The following is a 20333-nucleotide window of genomic DNA, read 5'->3' as shown; positions in this document are numbered from 1 at the left end:
GGCACATAAAAGACACCATTTCGAGCGTGGCCGTTTTTGTGCGGGTGACACGTAGAAGCATCCACTACACTCTCTGAGTGGTTGGCGTTAGGAAGGGCATCCAGCTGTAGAAACTCTTCCAAATCAGATTGGAGCCTGGTGTAGCCATCTGGTTTCACCAGTCCTCAGTCAAATCGTCCAACCCATGCTAGCATGGAAAGCGGACGTTAAACGACAACGACGACGACTTAGACCATTCTGTTAAGAGAAGAAACCAAGTTGAACCAAAGAAGACACTCAAATGAGTTTCAAGTTTCTCAGATCATTCATGGTATGCTTGGAAAGGGACATCAAAGCTGATAGAAGCCTTACATGCAAAGTGTACAATTACTCCAGCAACACCTTTTAAAGATGTTAAAACTTGAAAACTTATAAGACCTCTTAGACTGCCCAGTACCCTACAAGACCAAAGGGTTCTTGCTACTCTACAATGTCACTAACTGTTCAATGTAAGAAAAACAAGGAGTGAACAGGAAACCAATGACGGAAGAATCAGAGTGGGTGAGTGAAGGGAACAAGAGTACAACAGAAGAAACAACAATTAGGGAGAGTGGTGGATGAGGAAATAAATAGAGAAAGATAGTAAAAATATGGAACAATAGTAGAGAAACTAGTAGCATTTACATGTTTACTGGAGAGAGAGATCAAGTGATGAATAGTAATAAAGATGGGCAATAGTAAGAGAGTGATGTATGTCAGTATTGAGAGGCCTGGCAGAGAGGAAGTCATGGTTGTCAGAAGAGAAAGGGTGATAGTAGACTGTATTGAATATAAATAGATCTGACACAATCTCTGAGTATATATATATATATATATATATATATATATATATAAAGTATCTTGATGAGAGAGAGATAATGGTAGCTGAAATATTGAATATGGTTGGGTCCACTGCCATGCCATATTATACAAGTGGTGGTATAGTGTATAAGAGAAATCAACTGCCATCACTAGGTAGTTAGCCAAAATAGTGCATTGAATACAAGAGGTAAATGATAAGCATACAAGTGAAAAAAAATGAGAGGGTATCAAAAGAAGTGTACATCACACCAAAACATAAAAGATATATAATGGGCAAGAGAACCAAATACACCTATATATCCTATTGCCAACCTACAGCATTACCACCATATTAACAATTGTTTAACTATACTTGCACAGGTGAGTAGATCTTCAGCACTGCACTTCATGTTACAAATAATTGCAGTCATCTGTCATCTCTGAACCATGCAGGCCGAAACGACTGGGAGGTGGACGTGCTAGCCCAACATGAACACCGACACCTGCCTCATGGCTCCCGCACTGACCTGTTTGACGACGCACAGGCGTGAAACCAGACAGGCAAAGACAGCACAGGGTGGCCAATGTGGCGGCAATGCACGCAGAGCTTCGCGGCCCCACCGCACATGCACTGGCAAATAGGGCCGAACAGACAACTCAAGCAGACGCACACGAGGCACCGTCGCCCCGAACGTACTGGAGCATGTTTTTGAGTGCTTAATGAGGGCGAGTTCAGAATCTTTCATGATCAACCTGTGTTCAAAAGTTTGTCATAAGTGACACAAAGTGTGGTTGCTAGCCCTGTTGAAGCCATACATTACTTCTTTCATTCTCAGTTAGCTGCTCAACAAACTGATCAATTATCTCACAATAATGTTCCAAATTCAAGGTTTCTTGGGAAAAAAAAGAGAAAAAAATTGGTCCTCCTATTCTTCACCTGCTGATAGCCATCCATACACCAATCTTCACTGCATGTAAGGGTGATTCAACAAATTCGTGAGGATTGAGAGCACTCCAGATGCGAGTATTTTGCGAATTTAGGTATACCAATAGGTGAATCCAAGCCTTGTCACTGAAGAAGGTTGTCATCCATGTTTTCTTGAAACCATTTGCAGTAATCCAATCTTTTGGTAAAATCAGCAAGAACAAGTTCATGTAAAGAAGACACGTGGTATGGGTACAATTTCAGCAATTTGCAAAGAGCAATATGGCAGCTACCAACAGATAATCCAGTTTCATGAGACAAACGTTGCATAGATTTTCTGGGAGTGCAAAGAATTCATTGACGGATATCTTCCACAACATCATCAGAAAGGCGGGTACATAGATGAACGTGTTTCTTGTTTTCAACTGAACCCGTCTTCCTAAACTCTTTAATAAGAACATTAATCGCCTGCTTTGTTGGCGGAGGAATATTTGGATATTCGCTCTTAAAATCAGTAACTGATAAATTGTCAAAGGAGTAAATCCATCACCTACTGATAAAAAGGCCTGATCTGAAATAAGATTCCACAATAAATGAACGCTGCTGCACTGATAACACCATTATGACTCCAGAAGAAATCTTGAGGGAATGTAGTGAGTAGGTGCAGGTAGAGGGAGGAGGTGTATTTATAATAATTATACAGAAATTATATACATGCATTTATGTACATATACAAGCACATAATCATGTAAACATAAATACATCATCTGCATCTCTGCCAAAATGTTATCTTTAAGACAATGAGATCATCATCATCATTTAGTGTCAATTTTCCATGCAAGCATGGATTAAGAGGCTTGACTGGAACTGGTAAGCCAGAGAGCTGTACCAGGTTCCAGTCTGATTTCGGCTTGGTTTCTATACTGGACACCCTTCCTAATGCCAGCCACTCCAAGAATGTAGTGGGTCCCTTTTACAGGTCATCAACACTAGCTACAACTACGGTTTCACTTCTTAAGCTCAGCAAATTGCCAAAGATCTCGATCACTTATCATTGCCTCCATGAGACCTAACATTTGAATATCATACTTCACCACCTCATCCCATTCTTCCTAGGTTCCGACCACAGTTAGAGATCAGCACTTCTTTACACAACTGTGCTCATCCTTGCTCATACACATCACATGACTATACCAGCATGGTTATCTCTTTTGCACAACACATCTGCTTCTTATGCATGCTTTGCTGCCATATAGCATGGCCGTTCACACACAGGCATCATACACCCTGCCTACTACTTACACATCATATTATTCATATATATATATATATATATATATATATATATATATGTGGCTGTGTGGTAAGTAGCTTGCTTACCAACCACATGGTTCCGGGTTCAGTCCCACTGCGTGGCACCTTGGGCAAGTGTCTTCTACTATAGCCTTGGGCCGACCAAAGCCTTGTGAGTGGATTTGGTAGACAGAAACAGAAAGAAGCCCATCGTATATATGTATATATATATATATATATATATATGTGTGTGTGTGTGTGTATGTGTGTCTATATGTTTGTGTGTCTGTCTTTGTCCCCCCAGCATCGCTTGACAACCGATGGTGGTGTGTTTACGTCCCCGTATATATGCTGTTCAGCAAAAGAGACCGATAGAATAAGTACCAGGCTTCCAAAGAATAAATCCTGGGGTCGATTTGCTTGACTAAAAAAGGCGGTGCTCCAGCATGGCCACAGTCAAATGACTGAAACAAGTAAAAGAGTAATATATATATTTCATAGTTTCAAAACCACTGTAATCACAGGTCTTTGTTTCTATCATATAAACATCCTTGAATTTTTATGAAATTTTCAGCAATTACAAAAAATATTTCTTCAGACTTTTATTTTTGACTCCCCATTACTGTGTATGTAACTAACTGTTTGTAGACATATGAAAATACATAGACACACATGTATATCTATAAACTATGGTATATGTGTATATATGAACATACACAAACACGCTGAAACAAAAGAGTAAAAGAGAGTACATAAATACATATAATATATACATATACACAAACATAGACCTATATTTGTGATGTATATATATTCCTATATGTAATTATGGTTGTATGATGTATACACTGTAACTTTTAATGGCATATTTTCATAGAAAAATTTTTGGATTTGCTTTGAACATCAAACCTAAATCTGAATAAAAAAAAATTCTTTTTTTGGAAAATTCTCTGCTAAGATTTTTGTCAAAAGGTTACAAAAAAATAATTTTATAATTATTGAATATATACAACTTCAGTTATTTAGTACAGGTATTTTGCTCTTAAATTTAAAAAAAAAAAAGATCTTTTATAAAGAGAAATAAAAAAATCCAGACTTGTCTAAAAAAAATGTATAATAAACAGATACAGAGATGGAGTGAGCCCGATCTTCTACAGTTGATTGTACACTTCAAAACAGATGAGAAGAAATTGCAAAACATTTTTGTCAGCATCATAAAATCCTATGTTCAAAATACATAATTTAGGAGAGAAAAAAAGCTGGTTTTTGCACTTTAAAATAAAAAGGTGGTGTGAGATAGGATATTAGAATTCAAAAAGAAAAAAGTTTCAAAATTTTTTTCTTTTCCCTCCGAAATGAAAAAAAAAAAAAAATTATAATGGGAGTTGCTTAGGAAACTGATTTTATATACCCCAACTAAATTCACATTCAGGGTGTGTAATTTGTTTAATACCATGCATTGTTCATCACTGTTGGCTTAATCCAAATTGTTTGAATATATAATAATAGTTTTGCTACAGCCACTGATTTCTAAAATCATGAAGTCAGATATTTTTTTTAACAGTGTCTAGAAATTTTATCTAAGACTGCATGAATTTTTTCAGGTGTTTTAATTTTATCAGATCTTTCTAGTAGATATATCTTCTCTGAATATGTAATGATTTTATTAAGTTCTATGGAGAGAAATATGCTGGAAAAATCATGAGATGCTTTATACTCCACTTGGATTTTTTTAGATACATAGGTAAGCACATACATACATACATACATAGGCAACATATACAATTGACAGAGTACAATGCTAGAAACATTGGAAAAGACAAAAAAACTAGAGTTAACCATTGTAAGTGTCTACAGGTCATCATCATCATTCTACATGCCACTTTCTACATTGGCATGGATTGAACAGTTTGACAGGATCCAACAGGTCAGAGGACCACATAAGTTTTGGCATGGCTATTATGACTGGATGCCTTTGCTAATAATGCTAACCACTTTACATAGCACTGGATGCAATCTTTTATAGCACCAGCACAATACAAGTTGCCTTACCATCAGTTAGACTACAGAACTCTCTTAAGCTTTGTACTGTCACTGCTTCATTTGATTTACTAACTACTCACAGATAATATGGCACTTGCACTGGACCTTTCAAGGCAAAAGAGAGCCTCATGATGGATAGCATAAATTTATTGCTTTTTAGAAGATTGTCTTTAATCCTGTTTCAGTCATTAGGCTGCAGCCATGCTGGGGCACTGCTTTGAAGAGTTTCATCATCATCATCATCATCATCATCGTTTAACGTCCGCCTTCCATGCTAGCATGGGTTGGACGATTTGACTGAGGACTGGTGAAACCGGATGGCAACACCAGGCTCCAATCTAATTTGGCAGAGTTTCTACAGCTGGATGCCCTTCCTAACGCCAACCACTCCGAGAGTGTAGTGGGTGCTTTTACGTGTCACCCGCACGAAAACGGCCACGAAAACACCCTACAAAGGCCAGTCAGGCGGTATATATATATATATATATATATATATATATATGTCTGTACAGCCAAATAAATTGACTCTAGTACTAATTTAAGTCTGGTACTTATTTTCTGCTGTTTTACTTTGCTGAACAGCAAAGCAAAGTGGATATAAACTAACAGCAGTTGCTAAGCAATGGTGATGGTTGGGATAAACACATTCTTTAACTTTATTCTCTTACACGTTTCAATCATTTGACTGCGGCCATGCTGAAACATCATCTTAAAGGGATTTGGCTGAAGAAATTGACTCCAGGACTTTGTAAGCCTAGTTCTTATTTTATCAGCCTCTTTTGCCGAACTACTAAGTTATGGGGGATATAAAAACACCACTAGCCCAAGGTGCCACGCAGTGGGATTGAACCCCGAACCTTGTGGTTAGGAAGCAAGCTTCTTACCACACATGGGCTTCTACACAATTCTGATCTGCCACAGTCCCTCACAAGGCACTGGTCAGCCCAGGGCTCTAGTAGCAGACATTTGCCAAAAATGTTTGTGCAGTGGGAATGCACATAGATGCAAAGTGTGTGGCTTAACAACACAACCATGCTTACGACTATGGTAGTAAAGAGAAAACCAGAAGGAATACTGATAGGAGTAATGAAGGAAAGAAGGCAGAGGAAGAAAAAAAAAGAAACAAACTCTTTTTAAAAGAAATTCTTTTCCAATTTATTTTCCTGAATTACAAGATAAATGTACAGGAAAAACTAAAACCCATAAATAGAAAAAAATAATGCTCAGTAAAAATGCTAACAATGAATGGACAGATATTCAACATAAGCACACCAATTATCCAGCTGTAATTCTTTTTACATTTTTCTCAACAATTTCTTTGGTTTTCTAAGTTTTCAACATGAAAGACTATGATTCTGAAAAAAAAAAAATTTTTTTTGTAATTTGTATTTTTGCTCCCCACTTAATTTTTGAATCTTTTCTTCAAATTTTCTTTTTCTATTTCCAATAGAAAAAAAAAAAAAAGTACACACCAAAGATCACCACAATTCTGCAATAAGAAGGGTTTTCTACCCTCAAAAATTCAGAGACAAAGTGCAAATGAGGATGCTAACTACACACTCCTAAGTTGGGCAAAGGTTTTTCAAAGGAAAAACAGTTGGCAACATTGCAAAACAGATTTGGTGATTGTCTTTCATGACAACACTGAGAAAAGAGGATTCTTTTAGTAAGTACCAAACTGAACTTCTGAGATATTGGAAGCCACTATCATTTTTCTTTTACTTGTTTCAGTCATTGGACTGTGGCCAAGCCGGGGCACTGTTTGGTCAAACAAATAAACACCAATTCATATTTATTTTTTAGGCCTAGTACTTGTTCTATTTGGTCTCTTTCATTGGACCACTAACTTCTGAGGACGTAAACAAACTAATACTAGTTGTCAAATAGTGGCGAGGCACAAGAGCATATTTATGGCAGGCTTCTACACAGTTTCTATTTACTAAATCACATTGGTTAGCCCAAGGATATAGTTGAAGATACTTGCCCATGATAATGTGAAGTGGGACTAAACCTGAAGCAAGGTTGCAAAGTGAGCTTCGTTTTGGGTGTATATCAAAAGATGGATTAAATACGTGACTCAAGCAGTGAGATGAGATGATCCATGTACAAGTGATGTATAGTCACATAGCATGTCCAGCAAAATGTGACAAAATGATGTCAAATTTTTTTTTTTTTTAAATATTATTTGGTTCTGGTTGCACACAAACATGGAAAAGAAAAGAAAAAAAAGAAAACCAAAAACAAAAGAAAAAATGAGGAATGGCAAAAATATTTTTAATTAAATTTTTTTAAATTCCTAGGATTGTAATCCATGTTGAAAACACAGTTAAAAAAAAAATTCATAAAACTATTACAGCGGGTTAAATGGCATACTGAATCCGAAACAATGCCGCTGAATGTTATTATATACATATTCTTAGATTCAGATCCAGAAGTCGACAACTACCGGAAACAGCCGAACATGGTCAACATTCACATACGAAGCAAAGCGGGAAGATTTCATATGAAATAGCACTCCAGACATCATAAGTAATAATTTTTAACGTTGGAAAGCTTTTACAACTTTATGGAGAAGGGAGAAAGTACATGACTGGCTCTCTATTTCAATGACCCCATTTTGCAATGAAACAAAACAAAAACAAACGTATGGTCGGAGGTTATAGCGCAGCATAATGAAGATGTAGAAAAAAAGTAAAAAGCCCAAGTAAAAGTTAAAAAAACATCCGATAAACAGATAAAAAAGAGCGGGAGTGGAGTTAATTGGTGTAGAGAGAGAGATAGAGAAAGAGTGAGACAGCATTAAATATGTTACTTACTTCCTGTTGGAACGAATTGTTTACAAGTCGCCAATGATAATGTTATTGACGCAGACAATGAAGCAGACGACAGATAGTATTTTCCTACTTTAACTTCATCGCTAAATGTTTACAAAATTTGTTTTCCTTAAAGATAAATTAACGTCTACGAGTCACGGTAAGGTAAAATGTCTGACCGGAAGAAGAATTATTGCGCATGTGCGAAATGGAAACGAGGTTGCAACTCGATTTCGTTGACATACAGGAGAAATATTATAATAATGATTGTTTATATATTTTCTAAGCAGAAATAAGATATAAACTAATAACTAAAGTCACAGATAAACTACCGGAAGTATTTATTCAAAAGGAAAATGAGGCTCAATGTAGAAAAAGCAAACCTCTTGAGAAAATGAGAGTATAAATATCGACCTATTTTTCTTAAACCAACAACAGCCTCTGCCTGATTGAGAAGTCGTTAGTTTCCCTGTCTTCTACTGTATTTCTACGCTGTAACCTACCCTTTCACCAAGATCAGGACTCTTAACTGGATACGACACAAATGAATAAAACATACGACACACACAACCAAGACACGTCACTCAAAATGTCAATGTATATATTTTCGAAAGGAACATCAAAAATGAAATGCCTCTAAGCATCACATGGTTTCAGCGTTTTTATTTAGTATATTTGTAAGAAATTAAATATGAATTAATTTCATAATTTATATTTCATTACAGAATATCTCCATCTAAATTTGATTGGACCTTTATTGGAAACACATCTCGTGTTTCAAAGAGCCTTTGAGTAATAATTCATTAGGGAGCATGGCAAACTTCAAGCATGAACCAAGAAGGAACATCTACATAGTCTTTTGACCTGTCAAATACAGGAGCCAATTCCCTCTCAAATCACACCCTAGCATTTGAAAAGAAAAAAAAAATGCATATAAGAAAAATGTACAATGGAAATGGAACAGTTATGTCTTATCATGGCTCTGCTGGATCACCATCTTCAGAATAAACAGTAAAAACCAAGAGCTAGACTTCACAATAAAACATTCATGACCATTACTACCAAGCATTGTACAACTTACCAAAACGAGAGGTTATGAAAGCATCAAAGAAATGCAAATATTCAGACATTTATTGATGTTCAGTATTTTTACGCAATGACTGTTTATTTACTTAATCTTGCTAACATCAAGCAACATGAAATAAGAAATTGAAAATACAAACAAGTTTAGTCATCTGAATTAGAAGCTAAACTCCAATTTTGGGGTATAAATGTAAGAATAGAATTCATAAAAGATGATAGATTGATCTTTACACTAACTTAAATGCTGGTAATACAAAACCTTGCAAATCACAAGAAAATAAAGTGCTGCCTGCTACTATTACTTTCATTTAAATGTACTGTGATCAATGAATGACTTTGAGGGCCATCTGAAGAAACTGTAAGAATAAAGCAATAGAAAGCTTCTCAATATAAAATTGGTACTGGAGACAAGATTATTGCTGCATGATTTCAAGCTCAATCTCACAGCACAGCATCTTGGGCAAATGCCAGCTTTAGACTGGCCAATGCTTTATAAGAGGAATTCAGCAGATGAAAACAGTAGAGAAGTCTGTCATACATACATGTACACTAGGTATTTGTGAACACAAGTTTTAGATAACAATGTTATGTGACATATGCTGAAACTTTAACTTTCTTATTTCTCTTTCAGACACATCAACAGCAAGACTATAACACATTCCAGTCTGAAACAGGAAATGAAAAGGCATGTTGTGCTTGTAGTTCTTGCCGCTAACCACAGTGCCTGGAGGTCATAAGCTTCTTGAACATAGATGTGTCTTTCATATACAAGATCTGGAAAAAGTTGGAGTTCTCTGGTAAGGATGTGTCATCTGTGGCCAAGAGGAAAATGCATATTCTGCTGCAGGACATCATCTATGACATCAACTATGACATCAACAACAGCAAGCCAAATTTGGTGAGGACCACAGTCAAGGAGCTCACTATCAGTTTGGTGCACAAAGATATCAGGCATAAGTCCAGTATAATGAGGAAGGGCAGGTCATGTCTAGTAAGACCAAAGAGAACAATGTGATCCAGTGAAACTGCTTGTGAATAAGCTTAAGCACTTCAAGAATCCCATTATGTTACGGTTTCTTTACTGATGAAAAGGATTTTGATGAGGACCAAAAGGTGAACAAGAATGACAACCAAAAGAATAGGTCTAGGAATGGTTGCATATTTCCCAGCAAAACTCGTTTCCTCTCACATGATCTTTGCAACTCTGGATTGGCTGGTCAAGAATTTTTATGATCATGTGATTCTAAACACGTACTATAATAGTTCAATACATGTCTTCAACTGCTAATTAGATCACCTACTTTATGTCACTTCTAGGTTTTTTGGCTAAGATTAAAGTTTTGTATTTAAGAGATGAGGAATTATGTACATTATTAACATTAGACAGATATTTGTACTCATCTTGTTAGTTGTTAAACATGTTTCGGCTGATATACCCTCCAGCCTTCATCAGTTGTCTTGAGGAAATTTTGAACCTAGGTTCTCATTCCTAAGGTATTTTTCGATGTTATTATTATTATTATTCAGATCACTGCCCAGAATCTTGGGGTTAGTAGCCTGTGCTCTTAACTACTACACCATATGTCTGTGGGTATATGGCATAGTGGTTAAGTGCGTGGGCTACTAACCCCAAAAAATACCTTAGGAATGAGAACCCAGGTTCGAAATTTCCCCAAGACACCTGGTGAAGGCTGGAGGGTATATCAACTGAAATGTTGTGTTAACAACAAACGAGATGAGGACAAAAATCCGTTAAATTTAAATAATGTAAGATTAAAGTGTTTGAACAAGTATATTGCAAAAATCATGAACTCCTTTGGACAGATTTCTAAACATTTGAATGAATCTGTTTCACATGTTTTCTAACTGATAACTGCTCCTATTTAAGTGCCTCGTACAAGGTTTAATTCTTCTGTCAGCTTGACTGTGGCTCTTTTGTGTGTCCATAGTTGATATTTGATGCATCTTAAAGAATTCATATCTATTCCTCTACATAGTGTGCTTGGCCACTTCCCCAAAACAATAGAGTTCTGTCTTTTATGTTTACGAGAAATTTTGTCTTTGCTAAATTTACTTTAAAGCTTCTGAATTCTAGATTTTGCTTTCAGGTGTAGAATTTTTTTCTCACCATCATCATCTTATAAGAGCTAATACATCAGCACACTAGAATTCCCACAGGAAACCATTCATCAACTCAGCAGAGAGTTGATAATTGAGTTCTGATGGACATCAATCTGTTAACTTCTGCACTGAACATTTAGTTAATTGACACTTTGCTAACAGTATCACTCTACATGCTTTACATAGCCTTCACAAACCATTTAGCTATCACAAGTTTTTTAGTGACCACCAGAGTACAGAGTCATTGATATCTTGTCCTGGAACAAAACCACACTGCATCTCATCTAGGCTAATTTTCTTTTTAATCAGGAGCACTTCCATTAATTTCATAACTTTTCTATAGTTTCTTCTTTCTAATGCTTTACTCTTGTAGCAATTCATGATACATAGGTTCTGATATTTTCTTGGAATGCTTGAATGACAAACATATAATTCACTTGAAGCCAAATGGTTTCACCATCTCACTATCTCCATATCTTTGCCTGTCAAAGCACTGCTTGGTATTCTGTTTATACTGGACATAAATGACATGACTACTCCATAAGTGGTGTAAAGCCATTTGGCCCCCTGCCCAGCAATCTCCCAGATGTAGTAACCTTGAGGGTTCAGATCAGGAGAACTATTATATGTGAAGAAATGAAGCAAGTAAGCAGTGAGGGATGTGTAATGTTTACACGCACTAACTATGGAGCATAAATGAGATGAAAGAAAAACTGAAAATAAAAGGCATTGGATGGAAGACTGCTCTAGTATGAGCATTTGATGTTTATGTCAGCTGTGTAAAGAAATGTCAAGCTCTCCAAGTGGGTGGAACCAGTTGAAGGGGTTCTAGTTGTTTTCTGAACTATTTCTACCTGTTTTTTGTTCTGGCTGTTATGCTTTCAGTACGCTGTCCTCAACTGCTTATTAGATACTGAAAGAAGTGATGAAAACTTATCTTAAGAAGCTGTGTCTTACAAAGGAGGTGATAAATGTCTGTGATAGATGACACATTGTACAAGAGAAGACCTATTCAATTGAGATCACTATTATTTTACATGTACTTTTCACACTAGGATAAGTCAGTTCTTCTTTGGAGTCCTTGCCTTCCTCGCAAGATCAAAGGACATTTCATCCATATGTTTTATTTTGGCAAGGTTTTTATAGCTGGATGCTGTCCCTAAAACCAACTACTTTACAGAGTGTACTGGGTACATTTCATCATGGCACCGGCAATAGAGATATTATGTCTTCAACAAGACAAAAGTAAAGTGTTCTCACACCTACAATGCCTCCACTAGTTTGCCAAGTACTTAATATATTGAGCACATTTTATCATGGCACTAGCACTACTAACATTGCTTTGTACTTTACAAGACAAAAAGGGATCCTTAATGATAGATGTTGTCTCTATTCCTTTAGGGTGTTGCCAATAGAATGGATAGAAAAGAGTGATTGCAGAAGATGAACTAGGGTGAGAAAGAATGAAGGAAACAATGTAATTTGGGTGATACCATGAAAGAGGAGAGAGAAAAGGGAGAGACAGTGTTAGTGAACTAATAATGAGATTTAGTAAAAGCAGAGTAGTTGTAATGGCATAGGGTAATGGAACAGAGACACTAATAGCAGCTGTTTCTGACAATAGAGAGTGATAGAAATGATATCAAGAGAGTGTGATTGATGTAAATAATAAGTGACCAGAGGATGAGAAGCAGTTAGTAGTATAGAAGTGGTAAAGTTAGTTGCTTAGAAAGAGCATGAGTAGTGGATGGCAAAGGTGGTGATAGAGAGTGTTGGACGTCAATAAAAGAATTACCTGAAGGAGAGGAAGTGACCACAAGCAGCACAAGATGGTAAAAGGAGAAGTGTATGAAAGACCAAATGATCTGGTGCGAATCTACACAAGCAAAAATGAATGCATGTTTAATGCACTTTGCAATTTGCATGTTGAAGAATTCAAAGAGTAGCATACTTGTATAAAATCATGTTTGAAACTGCAAAAACCTTTTATGGAAACTTTCCTTGTGTTGCAGCAACCCTACAGGGAGGATTGTCTGAATTCTAAACAATGCCATAAGTGGGTTTCAAATCAAGAACATCCATTAGAAATGGTTAGAAATCTAGATGATATTTCTTCCAAAACAAAATATGATGATCACATTACCAAAGAACAAGCAAATCTGTGAAAACTCTTTCCTGACACCCCATTAAGTTTCCCAAATAACAATGCAAATGTAATCATTTGTATCATAAATTTAAAAGAAAAATTGAAAATACTGCATGTTCCAAAAAAATTTGAGCCACATCAGCTGATAGAAAAAACAAAAAAATAGAAGAATGGGGATACAATCAGGAGCTTTTTAATTAATTAAATGCTGATGCAAACTTTCTGAAGAGTGTTTTTAACAAGTGACAAAATGTGAATGCATAGCTACAATGTTGAAACAAATATTGTCACAATGGTATGGACCATCATGTCTCTGACTAAAACAAAGAACATCATTGGTCATATTTTCCTGGACTACATGGTTGGCTGACTATGAGTGATCAACACATGACTTTCTTAGAACCAAAAACTTTAAGATTTGATAGTCTTTTTTCTAGTGGAAGGGAGTTGTTCATTGTGTGTTTGGTCAGATAATCAATAATTCCAATGGTCTGAGGCAATAGGCAAACAGAGTGCTCCCCCACCACACAACTGCTCAAGCATCACTACCTGTCATAGAATTTTTGGTAAAGCTCATGATTACTCTCGCCCTCCAGCAAGAAGATTTACTCTTCAGATAAAGTCCCTTTTCCCAGTTTTATTTCCAAAGTTGAAGTCCTTCATAAAAGGTAGCAATTCTTCTTTTGTCACTTGTTGAGTCTAGAAGGAAAAGCAGAGCCCATGACTTTTGAGGCCCTCTGAGACTAGTGAAATTGATGTCCTTAATGTTCAGGTTAAACTGTTGCAGGGCAATACCTACCAAAAAACTATGAGCATGTAGAAGATTCCAGAAGGCTTATGTTCTGAGGTTGAAGGATTGTGATCAGTGATTAATGTGAGAAAAAGGCTGGTTAGATGTACAAAGGGTGCCAAGAGGCGGGGAGACAAGTGGGACAGTGGTACCTGAGTAGCAGAGGTAAGATTCCGGCCAGCTCTGAAGAACAGAGACCATTATAGTTGTGAGAGGATAGAGAAGAAACAACATGCCTGTGGACCAAAGGCTGGAGTGTATCTATTCGCCAAGGAATGTCAATCAGCTGTGTCCAGGTATGATCCAGGATGTTAGTGTTTGTAGCAGCACCATACCAATTTTGGGAGCAGTATACTGTTGTGGGAATCACTTAAGCCTTGGAGAGTAACATATGTGGTTGGGGGCTAAAGAGAAGGGCTAGTTCTTGGGATGCTGTCCTAACTTATGCTATGGATATGCTTTTTGACAGGAATGATCCTCAGATATAGTGAGGCCTAACACTTGGGGAGATTGAGAAGGCTCAAGTTGTGTGCCACTCATAATTTAGAGAGATTATAGTGTTGTGGTATAGTCTTCATGAGTAGTGCTCAAGTTCTTTTTTGTGCTAATAGAGGAGGATGCGTGCAAGGTTTCCTTTAATTGAATCAATGCAGATTTGGAGTGCGGTGTCTCGGTTGCATTGTGAATTTTGCATAATTCGAGAAGATTGAGGACTGAAGGGTCATGTCATCTGCATGTAATTAGGCATTGTTACATGTAGTGCTAAGCAGGTTATTGATGAACAGAAGAAAGTGGGAGATAGAGCAGAACCCTGGAGAACACTAAGGGCAGAAAGAATATGGTCAACACATACTGCAATGGTATGATCTGATAGGAAGCTACCAATCCAAGAGATGAGAGATGAGTTGACCTCTGGGAAGGAAAAAGTTTTCAGGTGGCGATCCAGTCAAAAGCTCAATTAATGTTGAGAACAACATTACTTTAACATGTTGACTCTGAAATGTGTTCTAAAACTGAAACATGTTCTCACGGTGGTGCACCAGCATGACCGCAGCCACTTGGCTGAAACACATAAATAAAAAAAATAAATAAATGTTAGGGGTGATGTACTAACAGTAGATGGAACTATTTTGAAATAGACAAGTTTGATTAAATTGTAAATATTAGGTCATCAAGTATGAAATTTGTAGTAAGGTATATGGTAAACTTTGACAGCTGCTCATTTTGCACCATTATTATATTCTGACAATCTTTAATTTTTGTTAGAAAGCTGACACATCTGTTTCTGTATTGTAACTCATTTTGCACTTTAAAGTATTTATAAATCGTTTTTTGCTATTTTTGTTTAGAGATGGATAAGTCAGAAATTCATATAGTTTTGAAATATGAGTTCTTTCTTGGAAATACAGCACACAGACAGCTCAGAATATTAATGGACTATTTCATTCTAATGTTATTACACAGCAGACAGTATCAAATCGGTTTGCAAAATTTTGTTCTGGTAACTTCGACCTCACAAATGAGCAACGCGATCAACCAGAAACAAAAGTGGATAATGATGAACTGAAAGCCACTGTCAAGTCAGATCCATCTCAAAGTGCCTGTGAATTATTGTTGTTGTTTGGTGTTAGCAAGCAAACAATATTGACTCACCTAGTTCAAATTGGTAAAGTGAAAAGGTTGGATAAGTGGGTTCCACATGAACTCAATGAAAATCAGAAACAGCAACATTTTGAAGCTTGCATTATGCTACTTTCTTGTCACAAAAATGAATCATTTATTTTTGAATATAATTGTAACATGGGACAACAAATGGATCCAATACAACTGTAAACATTCAGTACAATGGTTGGACAAAGACGAGGCATCAAAACACAGTCCAAAATACAAAATTCATCAAAAGAAGCTGATAGTGTGTGTTTGGTGGTCTGGTGTAGGTGCGATCCATTATGATTTCATTAAACCTGGCTCATCAATCACAGCCGAAGTATACTGCAGCCAACTGGGCCAAATGATACAGAGAGCCACCAAAACAGTCCAAAATGCAAAATTCATCAAAAGAAGCTGATGGTGTGTATTTGGTGGCTTGGTGTAGGTGCAATCCATTATAATTTCATTAAACCTGGCTCATCAATCACTTTACAGAGTGTGCTGGGTGCTTTTTACATGTCACTGGCACAAGTGCATTTTACATGGCACCAGCACCTGTGAAGGACAAGCCTGTATGGATGACAGTGATGTTACTTAGCTTGACGTGTCTTCTCAAGTACAGCAAATCACAACTTCCAGTATCCTTGTCATTTCCTAAGGCCCAACATCTGAAGATCCTTTCTCACCATTTCGTCCCACATCTTCCTGGGTCTACCCCTTCCCCAGGTTGCCTCCACAAGTAGAGATCAGCACTTCATTAAGCAGGAGTCCTCATCCATATGCATCACATGACCAAATCAGTGCAGTCTTCTCTCTTGCACACATCTGATGTTTCTTGTAACTGGTTTTCCTCAATCTTTTTCGTTTGTACACACATTCATGTAAGCGTGTGCTTGTGTGTCTAAAATATTTCCCGGAAAAGACGGGACAAGATGTTACAAGGGTGAAACGTACGGAAAAATTGAAATTTTGAAATTAAGGACATTAAAAAAAAAAATGTTTTCTATTTATTAAGTAAAGAAAAAAATCAATGTAGATAAAATATCTTTTAAAAATTGGAATTCGGTAATTCGCTAAGGTAAATATATCCACATACTTATTGTCTAAGGTAAATATATACACTTATTTTAAATATATCCACATACTTATTTTCAGTTACGGCAAAATAAGATCCAGAAGTCGACGGCTTCCGGAGATACCCGAACAAGGTCATTTGAGTTTACGATGAGCAAAGTGGAAGGGTTTCGTAGGAAGTGATACAACATCGATGATATTAGGTTCAATAGTCAATAAAAAAAAAAACTTCCATCTCTATTTTGGAGAAAATTTTTTAAAATTCTTTTACGATTTATCAAATAAAGAAAAAAACACTTAATGCAGATAAAATAATTTTTAAAAATTGGAATTCGGTAATTCGCAAAGGTAAATATATCCAAATATTGTCTAACTTTCAGTTACTGCAAAATAAGATCCAGAAGTTGACGGCTTCCGGAGATACCCGAACAGGTCACATGAGTTTACGATGAGCAAAGTGGAAAGGTTTCGTAGGAAATGACACAACATCGACGATATTAGGTTCATTAGCCAATAAAAAAATTTCCATCTCTAATTTAGACACAAAAGATTGCTCACTTGTTTGGAACTTCGGTGATCAATTTATGTAAGGTTGCTGCTTTTGTTTTAATAATAAAAAAAGACACATATAGGTCAAAGGAGTAAACAAAAAAACAATCATTATAAACGTGAAGAAAATGTTATAAAAATAATCTGACAGAGATACGAAGAGACAGAGTTGAGCCAATTAGTAAATTCGAGATAGTGGAGAAACGAAACATTACTTACTTCCTGTTGCCAATGGCTTGTTTATAAGATGACGTCGAGAACGTTGTTGATGCAGACGATCGAACAGACGGCAGATAATGTTTTCTTACTTTGACTCCATCACCGAATATATATATATATATATGTTTAATTTGTTTATATAGTTTGTTTATCTTGGACGTAAGTTACCGTACATATGTGTCAGAAGAGAAAATGTCTGACCGGAAGAGGAATTAAAGCGCATGTGTAAAATGAAAACGAGGCTGGTCATTGATTCGTTGAGTGACAAGGAAAATATTATAATGAGTAATTGTATATTTCCTGTGAAGAAATTACAGCAAACGTGTAGAAAACGCTATCTATTTTAAAGGACCGATAGAAAAAATACTTCCTAGAAAAAAAAGCCTAAGCGACCTATTTTTCTCTCTGTCAACAATGTTTATCTGATCGATCGGATTACATGTCATATCGCCACCAAAAGAAGGTCAACTCGAAAATATTCACATTGCATATGACACCAACGAATAAATCACAACAACGAGTATAATGTTTCAGCCACAATGTGGTGCCATTTAAACACCCCCTCAGAACAGTCGTTGATTGAGTTTAAGGCTCACGTGACTTCACTGGTTCATTTGCCCCCACTCCACCCCACCCCATTTTTTTTTCTTATTCTTACATACGCCTACATGTAAGTGGTATTGAAACAGAGTGTTATTTAAGATATTAAGAAGAATACTGAAGATTTCGTTTTGTCATGTTCCTATCAAGAGGCTCTAAGTAATAGTCAGGAAGTCACAGACACGTGACAAAAGTTAAAATGTGATGTTCATTACTATGATTATCTTATCCACTTTCCATGCTGGCATATATTGGATGTGTAATTTCTGCTCTACTACACTGGTCAGAAGACCCATTATTTTTGGCATGGTTTTTTACAGCTAGATGCCCTTCCTAACACCAATCACTTTACAGTGTTGTTAACAGAAAGGCATGTGGATGTAGAAAATCTACCTCAATGAGTTTCATGTGCCCCAAGCAAGCTTGGAGAAGTGGGTGATAAAACGACGATGATGATGATGATGTATGTGTATATGGACTGTGACTGCCAAAGACATGCATAAGCTTGAAAGAAATCAAGCTAGTATGCTTCGCTGGATGTGCAATGCAAGTGTGCATCAATGACAGAGTGTAAGCATCTTGAGAAAAAAGCTGGGCAAAAGAGGCATCAGATGTGGTGTGCAAGACTGCATTGGTATGGTCATGTGATGCATATGGAGGTGGACAGTTGTGTGAAGAAATGCCGATCTCTACAAATGGAAGGAAGCTGTGAAAGATGGAGACCCAGGAAAACATGGGATGACGTGGTGAAACATAATCTTCAAATGCTGGGCCTCATGGAGGCAATGACTAGTGACCGAGACCTTTGGCGATATGCCGTGCTTGAGAAGACCTGTCAAGTCAAGTGATATCATAGCTGTGGGCATTGTCAGTGTCACACAACTGACACTCATGCCGGAGGCACATAAAAAGTACATTTTGGGCCTCACAGAGGCAATGTGGCCAAATGCTGGTGTTGCAAAACTAGCACCCATGCCAGTGGTACATGGAAAGCACCTTTCAAGAGCTGGGCTTCAAGGAGGCAATGACAAATGACCAAAACCATGTCAATATGCTGTGCTTGAGAAGAAGACCCATCAAGCCAAGTGAAATCATAATTGCGGCAGATATTGGTGTCATGCAAACTGGCACCTGTGCTGGTGGCATGTAAAAGCACACATTACACTCTTGGAGTGGTTGGTGTTAGGAAGGGCCTCCAGTCATTGAAACCATGCCAAATCAGACTAGAGTCTGATGCAGCCACTCACCTTACCAGCACAGATCAAACTGTCCAACCAATGCCAGCATGGACAACAGACACTAGATGATGATGATGATATAAAGAATGCAGGAGTTAGATGTCAACTACTTCAAGTTTCATGTTCGGAGAGTGCAGTAATCAAATGGGCATGATCTGGCAATCACTAAGATTCAAGTGACATCACTACTTTGTGAGGGAATATGAGAAAAAAAGGAAAGCAAAAAAAAAAGAAAAGAAAAGAAAAAGAGACCAAATTATACGAAAAATGAGAAGAAAATGTTTTAGGAAAGGAAGATAGAAATTATGTCCCTTTAATCCATTAGATGAAGAATGTAAATGTAGAGTATTTACATCTAAACAAACTATCCCTAGTGGGAGTAGTAAAATGAAAAGCCTAAAGTGTATTAGACTATATGCTGAATCTGATTCGATAAGAGAAACTTGCTGAGGTGCATACATCTTGCAAAAGTTTCCTACTTTGATTTTAGAAGGTCAGTGAAATCTTTTGATCTAATATAGATATATATGTTCTTTCAGCTATACAAAGCCTTCACTTTTTTGACCCATTACTTTATGGCCTAGATCACTCTGCAATATTCCACTTGATAGTGTGTGGAATATTGTTGTCCATCAGGTCTCAGATATGACTTGCTAGCTGTTTTATTATGTGCTTGAAGGAAAACTGATGGTTGGTGTGTATTTGTTTGAAGTCACTTTTGCTCAGTTCAATATATTTTTTCTTTTGTTTCCCTTACTTGGTGGAACAAAAGTGACCTCGGTTTCATAGGTAACTGAGCTAGGTTGATTTGTCTGAATAAAATTTCTCAAGGCAGTCTCTCAATATGACCACTGTCTAATGACCGAAGCATAAAAGAATATTAACAATACTCTTCATTAAATGCATTAGAGGGACATAATCTTTATCCTCCTTTCTCTTTAAATTTTCTTCTCAAGTATGAAACTTGAAG

General features: G+C 36.8%; 1 protein-coding gene across 3 annotated transcripts in view; it reads right to left on the bottom strand.

Moving 5' to 3' along the window:
* Positions 1-20333, bottom strand: part of LOC106876165 (mucin-5AC) — a 69334-nt gene that overhangs the window by 37026 nt on the left and 11975 nt on the right. The window contains exon 1 of one of the 3 annotated variants that reach the window (XM_014924593.2): positions 17526-17754. The exons of 1 other annotated variant lie outside the window; for it this stretch is intronic. The gene's annotated coding sequence lies outside the window, so the exon portion shown is untranslated. Of the gene's footprint in view, positions 1-7896; positions 9101-17525; positions 17755-20333 lie in introns of those variants that run through there. One more of the 3 variants, XM_014924595.2, reaches the window with a different exon arrangement.

Source organism: Octopus bimaculoides, chromosome 4 (genome assembly GCF_001194135.2).
Source record: "Octopus bimaculoides isolate UCB-OBI-ISO-001 chromosome 4, ASM119413v2, whole genome shotgun sequence".
Classification (NCBI taxonomy): domain Eukaryota; kingdom Metazoa; phylum Mollusca; class Cephalopoda; order Octopoda; family Octopodidae; genus Octopus; species Octopus bimaculoides.
Note: the sequence above shows the minus strand (reverse complement) of the source record. Positions and strands in the feature narration are given on the sequence as shown.